At 39.5% G+C, this 15663-nt stretch overlaps 1 protein-coding gene across 8 annotated transcripts in view; it reads right to left on the bottom strand.

Annotated features, from left to right (window-relative positions):
* hdac5 (histone deacetylase 5) overlaps positions 1–15663 on the bottom strand; it is a 300915-nt gene that overhangs the window by 213781 nt on the left and 71471 nt on the right. The window contains exon 3 of one of the 8 annotated variants that reach the window (XM_078223921.1): positions 3022–3040. The exons of the other annotated variants lie outside the window; for them this stretch is intronic. The gene's annotated coding sequence lies outside the window, so the exon portion shown is untranslated. The remainder of the gene's footprint in view (positions 1–3021; positions 3041–15663) is intronic. 8 annotated transcript variants of the gene reach the window in all.

The following is a 15663-nucleotide window of genomic DNA, read 5'->3' as shown; positions in this document are numbered from 1 at the left end:
CTCCATACAGTACAATCTGATCAACAAAAGTACCACCTCCTGTGATGACATCATCATTGAAGCACCGGTTGTAAGTCCAGAGTCACAAACAACTCTTGAACACCAACAATACGTGCGTGTCCAACATGCAACAGATATTTTTGCACTCAAATTGGTCTGATTAACTATCTTCGAACAGATTGCACTTAACTCAATTAATTTTAGTGGATGTCATGGTTGTTTTCGACCACGAAAGATGAACATGATCAGTCTAGGATTTTGGCTCTGTCGTATCTGATTCAGGCATCTTGTGGGACAAACCATCTGCCTGCTCCAAAGATGTCCCACTTACTATGGCTGTATTGGCCTAGAGGCCATTTACACATGAAAAGTTTGGACTTAGCAGCACACCAACTGTGCTGATCTGGAGGCCTAGTGTAGTAAAACAGAAAGACATTGACACAATTTTAAATTAAAATTATATTGTGACAATTTTGGACAACATTAGGCCAGCCTGTATATGGCTGCCCCCAGCACACCCCTCAACTCCTTCTGTATGCTACATAAAACTTGACTGGAAGTATTATTAAGGAAGAGAGTTTGTAAATAGCCCTTCCCAAGCTCCACTCTACATCTGGGAATGAAAAAGTTGCCTTTGTGCTAAGATGGTCTTTAAGATTTGAGTACAAGTGACAGAGTGGTATTGTCACTGGACTAGTATTCCAGAGACCCAGGGTACAACATTGAGTACCCTGATTCAAATCCCACCACAATAGATGGTGAAATTTAAATTTAATGAAAATCTGGAATTAAAAGTCTAATCTAAAGCATTGTCAATTGTCGCAAAAAACTCATCTGGTTCAAAATGACCTTTTAGAGAAGGAAATCTGACATCCTTAGCTGATTTGGCCTACGCGAAAACCCAGATCCACAGCAATGTGCTTGACGCTTAAATGTCTTCTGGAATAGCCTAGCAAGCCACTCAGTGCAAGGGCAATTTGGGATGGGCAATAAATGCTGGCCCAACCAGCAATGCCTACATCCCATGAATGAATAAAAAGAAAACAAAGAAAAAGTTTCCATATTCATGTTGCCAGACTGCCTTCTATTGAAATATGTTAGTTATGACCAGTTCTTGTGCAAAGCGTAAAACAAGTCCCTCTTTAGAATGAAGTGATGGGCACTATGCACTGAAAATGATCCATACAATTTTTAAGCAAGGGGCTAGCACGTACCCATGTGAAAATGGCCAGGATCAATTAAATCAAACTTCTCTACTCGTACATTGAGAATAAAAAAGGAAAACTTCACAGAATAATTACCATAGATTTTCTGATATGAAAAATAATTACAGATCTGCTGCCAATGACAGATGAAAAAAGTAAAGGTACATTTACAATTTTTATTTTAATAATTCCTTCACGGGATGTGGGTGTAATTGGCAAACTAGCATTTATTGTCCATCCCTAATGGGTGAGCCACCTTCTTAACAACTACAGTCCATGTTGATGAGCCACCTTCTTGAACAACTACAGTACACGCAGAGTGCAGTTAGGAGAGAGTTCCATATTTTGACACAGCGACAATGAAGGAATGGGGACATATTTCAAAGTTAGGGCATACGTAGCTTGGAGGGGAACTTGCAAGTGGTGATTTTCCTATGCATCTGGAGCCCTTGTGCTGGAGGTCACAAGTTTTGAAGGTGCTGCTCTTGGTGAGCTGTTGCTGTGCATCTTGTAGATGGTACACACCTAAGCTTTATATACAACAGAATGGTGGGAAGACCATCTGGCAGTCCAGGTATCAGCTTTCATTCGGGATAGCAAAGAGTGATTTTCCTCTCAAGGGTGACGGTATTTTAATTTTCATAAAATGTTAGATGACAGAGAAATATGGTGCTTTCTGAGTTGCATTAAATCTGAACCAATGAAACGAAAGATAAAATTAGAACTGTAGAAAATGCACTTCCATAAAAGGGAGGTTGATATGCAGTATATCAAAAAAACACTCAGAACCTTTTCATCCATAACCACCAGGAAAAAAAAATGACAACAGGAAGTCACTTATAACATTTATCTGAAACTTAAAGCCTTCAAGTTACTCCAATGAAAATCAATGAACAACCGAAAAAAAATCATCAACACTGAATTTTAATGACCTTTTACACTGGGACATGGGTTTTGAATCCAGCTGCAACTGTTTCCGGTGTTCATTTTAAAAGGTAATTAAACAAGTTTGATCAAATTTAATCTCGTTCCTAGTGACAATCAGCCTACAACACAGAATTGGCTATCGGTTTGGCAACAAGTGTTAGAAAAAATGGCAAACTTCATACTGCTTGCTGCGAGCAGGGCTATTCTTCTGAGATTTGACTTGACACACACTGCTATAATCGAGTACAAGAAATACTCTTTATTTCGGTTAAATAACTTGCCAAAGGGGACTCAACAAGGTTGCTGGATTCATAAACTCGTAAATGTTCCTTTCACAACACTGATATTCTTCATCCCAATGAATACAAAAACTGCAAATTTTGAATCACGCACCTTCATCTCCTCCCTCCCTAATTGATGACTAGATTAAATGCTCAGTAAGTCCAAAAATATCCTCTCTTCATCTGATTTTTTTTTCCTCAGGTCCTTCTGCAGAAACTAATAATTCAGATGCTTTCCATTTTCCTCGTGTATGCATAGATAAAATTCCTAGGTTACAAATAAATCATTGTGTAATTGTATGGAAGCTGAATAAATCTATTCTAATCCTCAGAGGAAACAATTTCTGCCAACTCCAGCACGCGGAATCCTTTATTAATCACTGCAACATTCTATACAACCAACAATAAAAAAGACAAAGAATGACAGAAAAATAACTCCAGAGAGGAAATTAGCTACCAGTCCAACTCTAGTTTTTAATGCAGTCCCGTGAAAAGATTTTGAGTCTCGTTAAACTGTGTAGAGAATGCATAATTCTTAATTTTAGTACACCGAAATGCTGGACGAATGAAACAGCAAATTAGGTTACTATAAATGCAGCATTACTTACCTGTAAATGGGACAGATTACTGATGAAAAAAGAAACAAGGGCAAAGAAAGGAGAAGAAAAGGCAAGTGTTCTCATTTTTGAAAGGAAGAAATAACAAGCATTCATTCAACAGATAATCTATTAAATTTGAGCCTTGTTGGCTTCTATCATGCAATTCTTTCGATAACATTATCCAATTTTAAAAGAACAAATGTCCTGGGAGCACCTACCTGAAGTGGGAAGTTGTTCCCACTTAGCTACCTTGTCGAAGAATGTGCAGGCACAGGCAGCTCTGCAGCAAACTGTTCAGTTATGCAACCAGGGTACGCATGCAGTGGGATTGGAACTGATTTCTCTATCCGTTTATATTACGGGAACTTCCCATGCTCTCAAGGGGTTATACCATAATGAATCATGCAGTGAGAAAGAAACTCAAGCCTTTTGAGTCAAGCTATAATTTACATTTGATACATCTGAATTATCTGCATAATGCAACCTCAGTTACTTGATATCACAGAGTGCACCACTTTTGACAGGGCAAGTCCCCAAATTATTGTGCACTGCTGATTGTTCAGTCCTCTTGTACCCACCTACCTCTGCCCTCACTGGCTACACTCAGCTCTATTACTCTGACTGACAATATCACGATGTTGTAACAGCTGATAAACCAGCTCAGATTCTCCCACAAATCCAGAATTTGCCTCAGTTACAGCAATGAATGCTAATTAATACAGTATCTATGTGCTTCAAGTTGCTGCTCACCAATAAAGTGTGTTTTGAAGCCGAGCATGCATTCATCACTTTCCATAAAACATTGGTTTCAAACAGGTAATCCACACAAAAGCAAAATAAATCCTGCATGTTCCACAAAATTGGCCAATTTGGTCACTAAAACAATCCCAATTTGGTCACTAAAACAATCCCAATTTCTTTAAGTAGGCATGCTGTTTTGTCAGTTAACAAACTTAATATTCCAGCATTCTCAGATTACTTCCAGGCACAATCATCTGCAGTTATTCCACTCCATCACAAGAGTGCTAACATATCCCAGGATCCCCTCCTCAAAATGGCGCAAGTCCTTCCAGCCTTCTCCAAAATTCTCCCACACAGCAGAACCCCAGTGACTTTTCCTGACCCTAACTGGTCCAGATATCATCTTTCACAATTGCTCATGATGCTTTCCAAGGCTGTGGTACCCTCCAGCTTTCGAGGCCAATCCTACAACCCTGTTTCCTTTTACTCTAGACCCTCCTAACCGGACTCTCACCATTTCAGAAGCCCCAAGTGAAACCTCACGTAAACATACTGCTGCATTTCTGTCTTTCTCTGGACAATCCCACTACTCAGCCTCTGAGTACTGCTTCCTATCTTAGGCCATATCATAAAAAGTTAACAGAGAGTTTTTCAACAAACGAACATGTGGAAAATAAAGTGAAAAGAGAGAGAGAGATAGGAGTAGAGGCTTAGAGTGGAGCAGAAACAGTGAAAAAAAGAGTCAGACAGACCTCTTCCATAGGCATTGACGGTGAGAAAAAGGGTGCAAGAATGGAAGCTTTCATCAGTTCAATGATTTCCAATTGATTGTATCTGGAGACCTCAATATTATAGAGTCACTTGACAGCAACTTCTGGATTTCAGCATTTAACTGTGCGTGTGCAGGTTCCAAAACTTGAGTAGTGACATTGGATGTTGACAATTTCACAATCATTACTACTGCAAAATTTGGGCCTTCATTTTAAACAAATACGTAATATCAATCCCATCCTCCTTATTTCAACTTCATAGCAATTGAATTTGAATCTGAAATCCTCCTAGTCACACTTATATTATTTTGCTATTTTTTCCTCCAGGTAGAAAAACCAAAATCAAATGCATCAAAATTCCTTAGAATACAGTACTAGAGACATAATAGTATCCATTTAATATTCATTATATGCGGCTAAAAATGTTATTTACATTAATTATACTGGAATATTTCTTTCAACCGCTGATTAGTCATTTGCAAATTATTTTCTTTATTTCAGCTTTAGACAGGTTATCTCTACATTCCTCTCAATCCACTCAGTTAATATTGACAGATTCAACAAACACTGACCTTCTTGGTTGTGCATGAAATATCATTTTCAAGCACAGAGTTATTTTAACACGTTTTATGATATATCAGTGTTATTACCTCACAGCAGCCAAATGTTCTTATTGGAGGTTGATTTTATTATGTTTTTTCTACTGCAAAGTGAAAGACTTGATTTGTCCTTCATCCTGTAACACTACAAAATTAAATTGACTCATTAAATAAAATTATGGTCAGTCATATCATTATACAGTTCCTCAGATGGCAAGAATCAAGAAATATCAAGCAACCATAGCAAAACTTCCATTCTGGCCCCGTGTATTGAGATTTTCAAATCTGCAGTATTCTAATTCAGCTGAACCTCTTCAAGGCTAAACCATTGATATACAGGCAGATGTACAACGACTTTGACATCTTTAAAATATACTATACCAAATCCTCCTAAATAAATACTACAACAATACTCTCAACTCAAAATACTGGATTGAACCATGAAGGTTAAAGCAAGACTTAAAAACTTATATAAGGCCTTGTCACATATCTCAAAAATATCTCAAAGCTGTTCACATAAACTGAATTACTTTGAAGTACTGTTGATTTTATATAGTTAAATCCTACTGCAAATACAATTACTGAGGACAAATTACTGCAGATTCCATTTCTGTGTACACATAAACATGCCTGCTGCCCTTCTGTTACATCATTTGTAATAAGGACAGTTTGCATAACTATTTGGATACCCAGCTTTGTTTCTCATGATTATCTTTGATCCCACACCCACTTCTGCAATGTCAGGAGCCTATGTTTGAGTTACAGGCGAGTTAAACTTACCCCCAGCCAAGCATTAATAAGATAAATCGCATGGTTCCCACTTCTACTTTCTATTTATTCCACTCCCTTGCCACTAATTCCAGCCTTTGTCCAATTGCCCAAGCTGAATTGGACCATGCGAAATTTTTACTGTCTCGTTCAAATCAGATCTGGCTTCAAAAACTCACACTATCTGTGGCCTACTTCTCTTTCCATAAAGTTGCCCAAACTTCTGCTCCTATTTCATCCCCAGTCCAAAGAACCTCTCATCTGTACTTTTAGAAACAAAAGAATGAGCAGAACCCATTGAGCCTGTTCTGCCATTTGACAAGATCATGCTGATCTGGATTTTAATTCCATCTATCTGCCTTAATTCCATATCCTTTAATGCTCATGGTTAGTAAAGGAAAAAAACGATCAATCTCAGATTTAAAATTATTAGTTGAGCCACCATCTTTTCATGAGAGAGTACTCCACACTTCTTGCATGAAGTAATAGTTTTAACTTCTCCCTGGAATGGCCACGGTCTAAGTTTATGCCTTAGCTGTAAGTTTAAGGTTATGTCCTTGGCTCTAAATTTAAGGTTATCTCCAAGAATCCCAATCAGAAAAAGTTTGTCAAAAACTAATTACTTTCAGGATCCTGAAAACCTAAAAAAACCCTTAATCTTCCAGATTACAGGAATGCAAGCCTAGTTTACACAGTCTTCTGATAATCTAAACCTTGAAGCCCTGTTAACATTCTGGTGAATCTAGTAATGATTTTGACAACATCCTCGATGCTCCCTTCTCCTCCTTCCTTGAGAATAGATCATAGAATCCTTCAGTACAGAAGGAGGCCATTCGACCCATCGGGTCTACACCGACCACAATCTCACCCAGGCCCTACCTCCATAACCCCATGCATTTACCCTAGCTAGTCCCTCTGACACTAAGGGGCAAGTTTAGCATGGCCAATCCACCTAAGTCGCACATCTTTGGACTGTGGGAGGAAACTGGAGCACCCGAAGGAAACCCATGCAGACACGGGGAGAATGTGCAAACTCCAGACAGTGGCCCAAACCGGGAAGTAACCCAGGTCCCTGGCACTGAGAGGCAGCAGTGCTAACCACTGTGCCACCGTGCCATCCCATTCATAGAACTCAGCTGGCTTCTTGTCTTCCCATAAACCGAATTAAAAATTCTCAACTTCAGATCAATTTAGAAGCTACAATGTCAATGCAATCGTTCCCAATCTTGTCATCGTCAACATCTTTCAGCATTCAGTTGTTGGACTGCCATGCATTTTTCTCTTCCTTTGCCCCTATCACCTGAAGTTGAGCCATCAGCTGCTTCACTCCCTTATTCTCCTCCTCAACAACAAATTGTATTTACAGAGGGTGTTTAATGCATTGTAACATCCCAAAGTGCTTGACAGTATTATAAAGCAAAATTTGACACTGAGCCACATATAGTGATATTAGGGCTGATGACCTAAAGCTTGGTCAAAACGGTAGGGATTAAGGAGTGTCTTATGGAAGAAAGGGGAGTAGAAAGGTGGAAAGGTTTAAGGATGGAACTTCAGGTAGCTAAAGATATGGCCACCCATGAAAGTAAAGAAGTGCATTTATTATAGTGCCTCTCATGACTTCTGGACGTTCCAAAGCATTTTTCAGCCCCTTAAGTACTTTTGAAATGTAGTCACTACTGTAATTAAGAAATCCACAGCCAACAAAAACAGAAAATGCTGGAAAATTTCAGCGGATCTGACAACATCTGTGGAGAGAGAATAGAGCCAACGTTTCGAGTCTCGATGATCCTTAGTCAGCTGGAAAAACTCTGGAAATGCTGATGAAGAGTCATCTAGACTCAAAACGTTGGCTCTATTCTCTCTCCACAGATGCCGTCAGACCTTTTCCAGCATTTTCTGTTTTTATTTCAGATTCCAGCATCCACAGTATTTTGTTTTTAATCCACAACCAAAATGTACATAATTAACTACCACATCAACAGTGTGATCATTACCAGAAAATTTGGTTTAACTGAGAAACGGCCAGGATACTGTGGATAACTCCCTTATGTTTCTTCCAAATAGCAAAAGGGGATCTTTTACGCCCACTTGAGAGAGCAGATGGAATTTAACATTGACTATGCAACACCCACTCAGTACTAGAGTGCCAGCTTCACTTTGTGCGCTCAGGTCCTGAACTTGACTGGGACTGAGACATGATTTAGGTTAGCGAGGAGAGGTTATGGGTTAATGGCATTGGTACAAGTTAGGACGCAGGCATGGGAGTCAACAAAGACACGGGAGTCAACAAAGGCACGGATGAAGGTTACAGCAGCAGATTGAACTGAGGCAAGAAGAGAGTCAAGTGATTTGACAGAGCTGGGCTATGTAGTCTTAGTAATGTCACGGATATATGGTTGGAAGTTCATCTTGGGGTCAAATGTGACACCAAGGTTGCAAACTGTTTTGTTTCAATCTCAGTTACAAGGGAGTGACAAAATCAATGTCCAGAGAACAGAATTTGTCACAAGAACCAATGGCTTTGGTCTTCCCAATATATAACTGGAGGAAATTCCTGCTCATTTAGTACCGGAAGTCAGACAAGTAATCTGATCAGTTAGAATCAGTGGTGGGCTTGAGAAGATTGGTGGTGAGGTAGAGCTGGGCTTTGTCAGCATACATGTGGAAACTTGTGCTGCGTTTTCAGAGGATTAGGAGACGGCCAAATATAGATCCTTGGGGAACACTAGACGTAGAAGTATGGGAGAGGATAAGAAGCCATTGCAGCTGATTCTTTGGCTATAATTAGATGGCCAAGAATAAAACAAGGCACATGCAGTTCCACTCAGCTGGATGACAGTAGAGATGCATTAGAGCTGGATGGTGTGGTCAACCAGGAGTCTGTTGGAATCGTCAAATCTGAGGGCTTCATCAGCAGATGGGCTGAGGCAGGGACTTTCCTAAACTTCATAAACATTTTCTGGACCAACTTGCAATAATCTGTCCAAGCTCTTGTTTCAAAATCAAACAATGTAGAGAAGGATGAGTATTACCAATCTGATGCTGTAGATCTGACATGCAGAAATAAGGTAATGAATAGATTCAATAGTAGCCTTCAAAAGCGAATTGGAGAAATACTTGAAGGAAGAAAAAAATGCAGGGATATGGAGAAAGATCAGAGGTATGTAACAAACGGGATCTTTCTTTGAAAGATCTGGCACAGATTTGATGGACTGAGTAGCCACCCTCGGTGCTGTACTATACAATTCTATGCATAAAGATACTGAGGTATAAATGAAGGTATATATGTGATTACATACATAAAGATATCAGGGAATGGATTATCCCATTAGCTTCTAAGATTTTTATGCTTTTCTTCACAGTTTTATTTCTATTTCATCCATAGATTATTTGTCATATTCATGCAAATATTCTACTTCACAGGAAGTCACAGCACCCAATATGTGAAATTAATAAAAATTAACCACGAAGTGAGTTGACCACTGCACTTGCGATAGTACATGTCTTAGTGCATCTGTGGTCGGTTTTACACTTAGAGTGTTAGGTTACTGTTGGGTATTATTTACTCATGCAAATCCTGGTCAACTTAAATTGCACCACTTGTTGTTACTCTTCAGCCCAGTTCTTTTTAATGGAATCAACACAACTTTACTACAGCACTAAATCATTTAAGAGGTGTTAGATCTAAATGGTTTGGGCTGGCTAAGATAATGTGATCATATTAACTCATATACTGGGTGCTGTGGTTACCCGTGAAGTAAAAGAATTAGCATGTACATAACAAATGATCAGAAACCTCAATGCTTTAAAAATTATGGTGAGAGCAGATAAATGTTTGTGACCAATAAAACTTGCCTGGTGTTACAGAACTGGCATTATTACAACATATCATTCATATTAGCGAGCTAAGTCGAACAAAGAAAACGTTGTGTGCAAGACCTGTAAGTTTAATGAAGGAACACTGACGTCAACTTCTCCTCTGAGGAAAAGCTCTTCTGGGACACTTGGCCTTTTGGCTAAGATCAAGTGGAGTATCGACATGCTGTGCTTGGTTGAAGTCATTAGGTTACATTTTAGCTTCATTTGAAGCAATTTTTAAAAGCGGCATCTCGGCCTTTTGGCTAAGATGCAAATGAGATCGAGCCTTGGAGGAGGTACAATGCCTGCTCCAATCAGCTTGGATCATGTAGGTCAAGCCCAAGACAGGAAGAGGCTTGCCTGTCTTGTCAGCTTGGATCTGGAATGTCTCACTTGTTGAGACTTTGAATTGGACTTTGATTGGATTGAATTGGAAAGAACAAAAAAAAACTTTTTGAGTCCAAAGATGTGCGGGTTAGGTTGATTGGCCAGGTTAAAAAAAATTGCCCCTTAGAGTCCTGAGATGCATAGGTTAGAGGGATTAGTGGGTAAATATGTGGGGGTAGGGCCTGGGTGGGATTGTGGTCGGTGCAGACTCGATGGGCCGAATGGCCTCCTTCTACACTGTAGGGTTTCTATGATTTTTTTTTTTAGTGCCGTTCATTCATTTTATTCAAATAAATATTGTTGCATTTACATTTTGTAGATAAAAGTTACACCTGCCTTTAAGGTCAGGCTTTCTCTTTAGCAAGGTGCAAAATAAGTCCCTTGATATGTTGCTTAAACTACTGTCCTTAATACATTCGAGCACTGGACCATCTTAACTGAAGGCACAGATGTCAATGAGAAAACAGTCAAAGAAAGTTTAGACCACGAAACTAGATCTTCATCTCCAAATTTCATTTTTGAATGCTCAAATACTGCTGAGAGATTTAAAGGTACAAAAATAAACAATTATTTGCCCATGAATTTATTTAGGTGACTGAAAAATTTACATGCAAAGGCAAGAACCTGAAGATGAAACAAATTGTATTTATAGCACATTAATACATTATGATGACATTCTGAAGTGTTTCACACTTAGTTTAGTATTCAACTTCAGAGGGGGTGCACAGTGATCCTAGTGAATCAGCAACAAAAACAGAAAATGCTGGATAATCTCACCAGGTCTGATAGCTTTATTCTCTCTCCACAGGTGCTAACTTTTCAAGTCTGGTTGACTCTTTGTCAGAGCTGGGGAGAACTGGAAATAGGGTGAGATTTATACTATTGGTGGGGGGAGAAGGGGTGTGGTGTGGAGCTGAAGGGGCTGAATAGAAGGGCAGTGATAGGTGTAGGCTAGGGAGGCATTGACAAAAACGTCATGGATGAAAATATGGTGGTGACCATGGCTAAGAAGGGTGCTAACAGTGGCACATTAACAGATCAGAACGTGTCAATGGCAGCCCTGTGACAAAGGACAACCTGGAACAGATGGCCCTGGTGGGGTGGAGTTGGGGGGAGGTAAATGAAAAAAATATATAGTAAGTGAGATCAAAAAGGGGATGGGAAAATGGCTCAATGGAAGAAATGGAAATAAACTTATAGAAATAAAATCAGGGTGAAGGCAGAGGAGAGAGTTCACAGTCTGAATTTATTGAACTCAATGTTAAGTCCAGAAGGCAGTAGTAATGTGCCTAATCAAAAAATGAGGTGCTGTTCCTCCAGTTTGCATTGGGCTTCACTGGAACATTGCAACAGGCCAAGGACAGTGAATCAGCAACTGTAATACACACTGCCCAACTTTTCAACATCAATTGCTCATTCACTAGCAGCCAGATTGCACCCCCACTAAGTTGTTGTTTAACTCCCACTGTTATGTAGGAACACACATATGGATAAATTGTGCATTGTAATGTAACACAAAAAGAAAGCAAGGCATTAGTCAGCTGATAATTCTTTTCTATAATGAAAACAGAATATGCTGTTTTCAGATTTACTGTTCTGCAGTATTTTGCTTTTTTTTCAGTGCTATTCTTCTTTTGTTAGGTTGGCCTGAACAAGGATTTTGTTTTGAATTCATTCAAGGGATGTTCCCCACCCCCTGCACCCCTATTGCTGCTGACTTCAATTTTATTGGGCTACTTGATGCCGAGGGCAGTCATTTTCGCTCACCTCAGGAATTCAGTTTTTGTTCATGCTTGAGGTCTGGAGCAGAGGTCCTGGCAGAACCCAAACTGAACATCAATGATGAGTAGGTGTTGCTTAATAGCATTACCAGAAACACCTTACATCACTTTTCTGATGAATGAGGGCAGACTGATGCAGCGGCAAATGGCAGGATTGGACTGATCCTGCTTTTTGTGGGCAGGACATACCTGGGTAATTTTCCACTTTTGTCAGGTGGATGCCAATGTTGTAACTGAACTGGAACAGCTTAATTAGGAGCCGGGTAGTCCTGGAGCACAAGTTTTACCACTACAGTTAGGTTGATGTACAGGTTCATAGCCTTTGCTGGTGAGCTCAGGTGTTGCTTGAAAGCATATGGAGTGAATTGAATTGGCTGAAGACTAGAAGAATCTTCGGGGAAACCGGATCATCCACTCAGCCACTTCTCGTCAAAGATGCAAATGCTTCAGCCTTTTTAACAAAGGGTCCCACTATCATTGAAGATGGGAATGTTCATGAGGGCTTGCTCCTCAAGTTGGTTATTTAATTGTCCAACACCATTCACAAATGGAGGAGATATTATTGCATGATTTTAATCTGATCTGTTGATTTTGGGATTGCTTAGCTTTAGTCTATAGGGTGTTTCTGTAATGGTTTAGCATTCATGTAGTCCTATATTGTAGCATAAACAGGTTGGCACCTCAATTCAAAGGTGTGTCTGATGATGCACCTTGCATGCTCATCTATATATGTCATTGATCCAGGGTTGATCCTTCAGCTTGATGGCAACGGTACATTGTGGTTACAGGCTGTGGTGGGCTACAATGTTTCTGCAGCTGATGACCCACAGCATCTTATTGATGCTCAGTTTTGAGCTGCTAGATCTCTGTTAAATTGGTTGTTGCAAAAGGTTGTTGCAAAAGGTTAAATCTCACAGGATCCGGGGTAAGGTAGCCAATTAGATACTTGGCTTGATGACAGAAGACAGAGGGTGGTTGTAGAGGGTTGTTTTTCAAACTGGAGGCCTGTGCGTGTGTCTCAGGGATCAGTGCTAGGTCCACTGTTATTTGTCATTTATATTAATGATTTGGATGAGAATTTAGGAGGCATGGTTAATATGTTTGCAGATGACACCAAGATTGGTGGCATAGTGGACAGTGACGAAGGTTATCTAGGATTACAACGGGATCTTGATCAATTGGGCCAGTGGGTTGATGAATGGTAGATGGAATTTAATTTAGATAAATGCAACGTGATACATTTTGGTAGATCGAATCAGGGCAGGAGTTGCTCAGTTAATGGTAGAGCTTTGGTGAGAATTATATAAAAGATCTCGGGGTACAGGTTCACAGCTCCTTGTAAGTAGAGTCACGGGTGGATAGGGTGGTGAAGGCAGCATTCAGCATGCTTGGTTTCGTTGGTCAGAACACTGAATACAGGAATTGGGAAATCTTGTTGAAATTGTACAAGTCATTAGTATGGCCACACTTGGAATACTGTGTACAATTCTGGTCACCCTATTATAGAAAGGATATTATTAAATCAGAAAGAGTGCAGAAATAATTTACTAGGATACTACTGGGATTGATGGCTTGAGTTATAAGGAGAGGCTGGATAGGCTGGGACTTTTTTCCCTGGAGTGTAGGAGGCTTGGGGTGATCTTACAGAGATCTATAAAATAATGAGGGACATAGATGAGGTAGAGGAGTCTAAAACTGGAGGGCATAGGTTTAAGATGAAAGATACAAAATGATCCAAAGGGGCAGTTTTTTCCATACACAAAGGTAAGTGTTTGGAACGAACTGCAGATGTAGTAGTAGAGGTGGGTACAATTTTGTCTTTTAAAAAGCATTTAGACAGTTACCCGGGTAAGATGGGTACAGAAGGATATGGGCCAAACATGGGCAATTGGGACTAATTTAATGGTTAAAAACTGAACGGCATGGACAACTTGGGCCGAAGAGCCTGTTTCCATGCTGTAAAAGTCTATGACTCTATAACTCCCCAGCTGCTACAATGGGATTTGAATTCATGCCTCTGGATTATTAATCCAGGGCCCCCGATTACCAGTCCAGTAATATCTGCTATGCTACAGTACCTGTGTAGGATGTTGCCCATCATGGCTCTGCAAAATGGAGTGCTGCATCAATACTGCACTGAAATGTCATCTTAGATAATGTGCTAAAATCCTGGTAAACCTCTGAAGTAAGAATGTTATTAATTGAGTCAAATTAACACTCAAGAAATAGGACAAAGAAAATCAGCTGCAATTAACCTCTAGACATGTATACAGCCGTTTCTTAAGATGTGTATGCAGTATTGGTTAGCTATCTGATTAATATTGCATTTGAATTTAAATTTATTTGGTTGTAAAAGAAAGAGAATAAAGCTGAAACCATTCTCTTCAGATTAGCAAAACTTCCTTGTTAGTTTGCTAAATATTTCCCTTTATTAAGATTGGATAGTTCAATAATGAAAGACAAATATTGTACCTCAAAGATGACAATAGAATGAAATGATGTAACAACTAAAATTCAACAAAGAGAAAAGGATTACATTCACATTTTTTTCTTTTTAAAAAAAAATGTTAACCTCCACCTATCACAAACTACCGCAAGTAAAACAAATTGAATCCAAGGTGGGAATTACTAGCAATGTCTGTTCTTGTAATTGAATCTGCACTATATGACTTGACCAAAATCAGATCTTTCATGGGCGGCACAGGTGGCTAGCACTGCTGCCTCACAGCGCCTGGGCCTGGGTTCGATTCCTGGCTTAGGTCACTGTCTGTGCGAAGTCTGCATGTTCTCCGTGTGTCTGTGTGGGTTTCCTCCGGGTGCTCTGGTTTCCTCCCAGTCTGAAAGGCGTGCTGGTTAGGTGCACTGGCCATGCTAAATTCTCCTTCAGTGTACCCAAACAGGTGCCAGAGTGTGGCAAATAGGGGATTTTCCCAGTAACTTCACCGCAGTTTTAATGTAAGCCTATTTGTGACGTTAATAAATAAAGGCCCCAATTTAGTTTTTAGCTCTATTCCATCACCACAGAAACTAAATAACGTATGTTTATGCAAGGAGTCCCAAAGAGAGAATGGACACAAAACTAGTTTGATTTGTAACAAACTTAAGATTTTGCTAATTACTTTATTTTTTGCTATACTATTGCTGCATAACACAAAGAATCCAAACAAAAGAAATTCAAATGCATTGCATCGAAAGGTCCACAAAGGCCCAGGAAGAAACAAAAGTCTGAATCAAGCTTGAAGAATGAGAAATATTATACATTAAGGAAGGACAATCTATTTTTCTTTTCCTTCATTAATCTCTAAATAGCAAGAGCTACTCCATCTATGTATTAACTATTCACATTTCAGAAAGGTGCCAACACATTATTGATGTGATCTTTGGAAGGGGAGGGTGTCAAAAAAGATCCTTGTGAAAATCTGAAGTAATGGTATGGGGGCAAGAGGAGAAGACATTGTAGGATATGCTCATGTTACAATCAGATAAGAGTTGAACCAAGCGATGGTAATCCCAAAGAGCTCGATAATGGGAGAAACTAGAATAACACTGTGTGGTTGTATATCATATTTATGCAACTTAAATTAAATAGATCTGTACATCCTCCATTATATTTGTGAACTGATCCCCATTACGTCCTCACAGCAACTTTCATTGGTGTTCCAAACAAAGCTAAATATTAGTGAAGCGAGCAGTACTAAAAAAATGCTGTCTCGTTTAAGAAAATGCTCATTAGGAAGCGAGAAGATG

The sequence above is a fragment of the Mustelus asterias genome, chromosome 11 (genome assembly GCF_964213995.1).
Source record: "Mustelus asterias chromosome 11, sMusAst1.hap1.1, whole genome shotgun sequence".
Lineage (NCBI taxonomy): Eukaryota > Metazoa > Chordata > Chondrichthyes > Carcharhiniformes > Triakidae > Mustelus > Mustelus asterias.
Note: the sequence above shows the minus strand (reverse complement) of the source record. Positions and strands in the feature narration are given on the sequence as shown.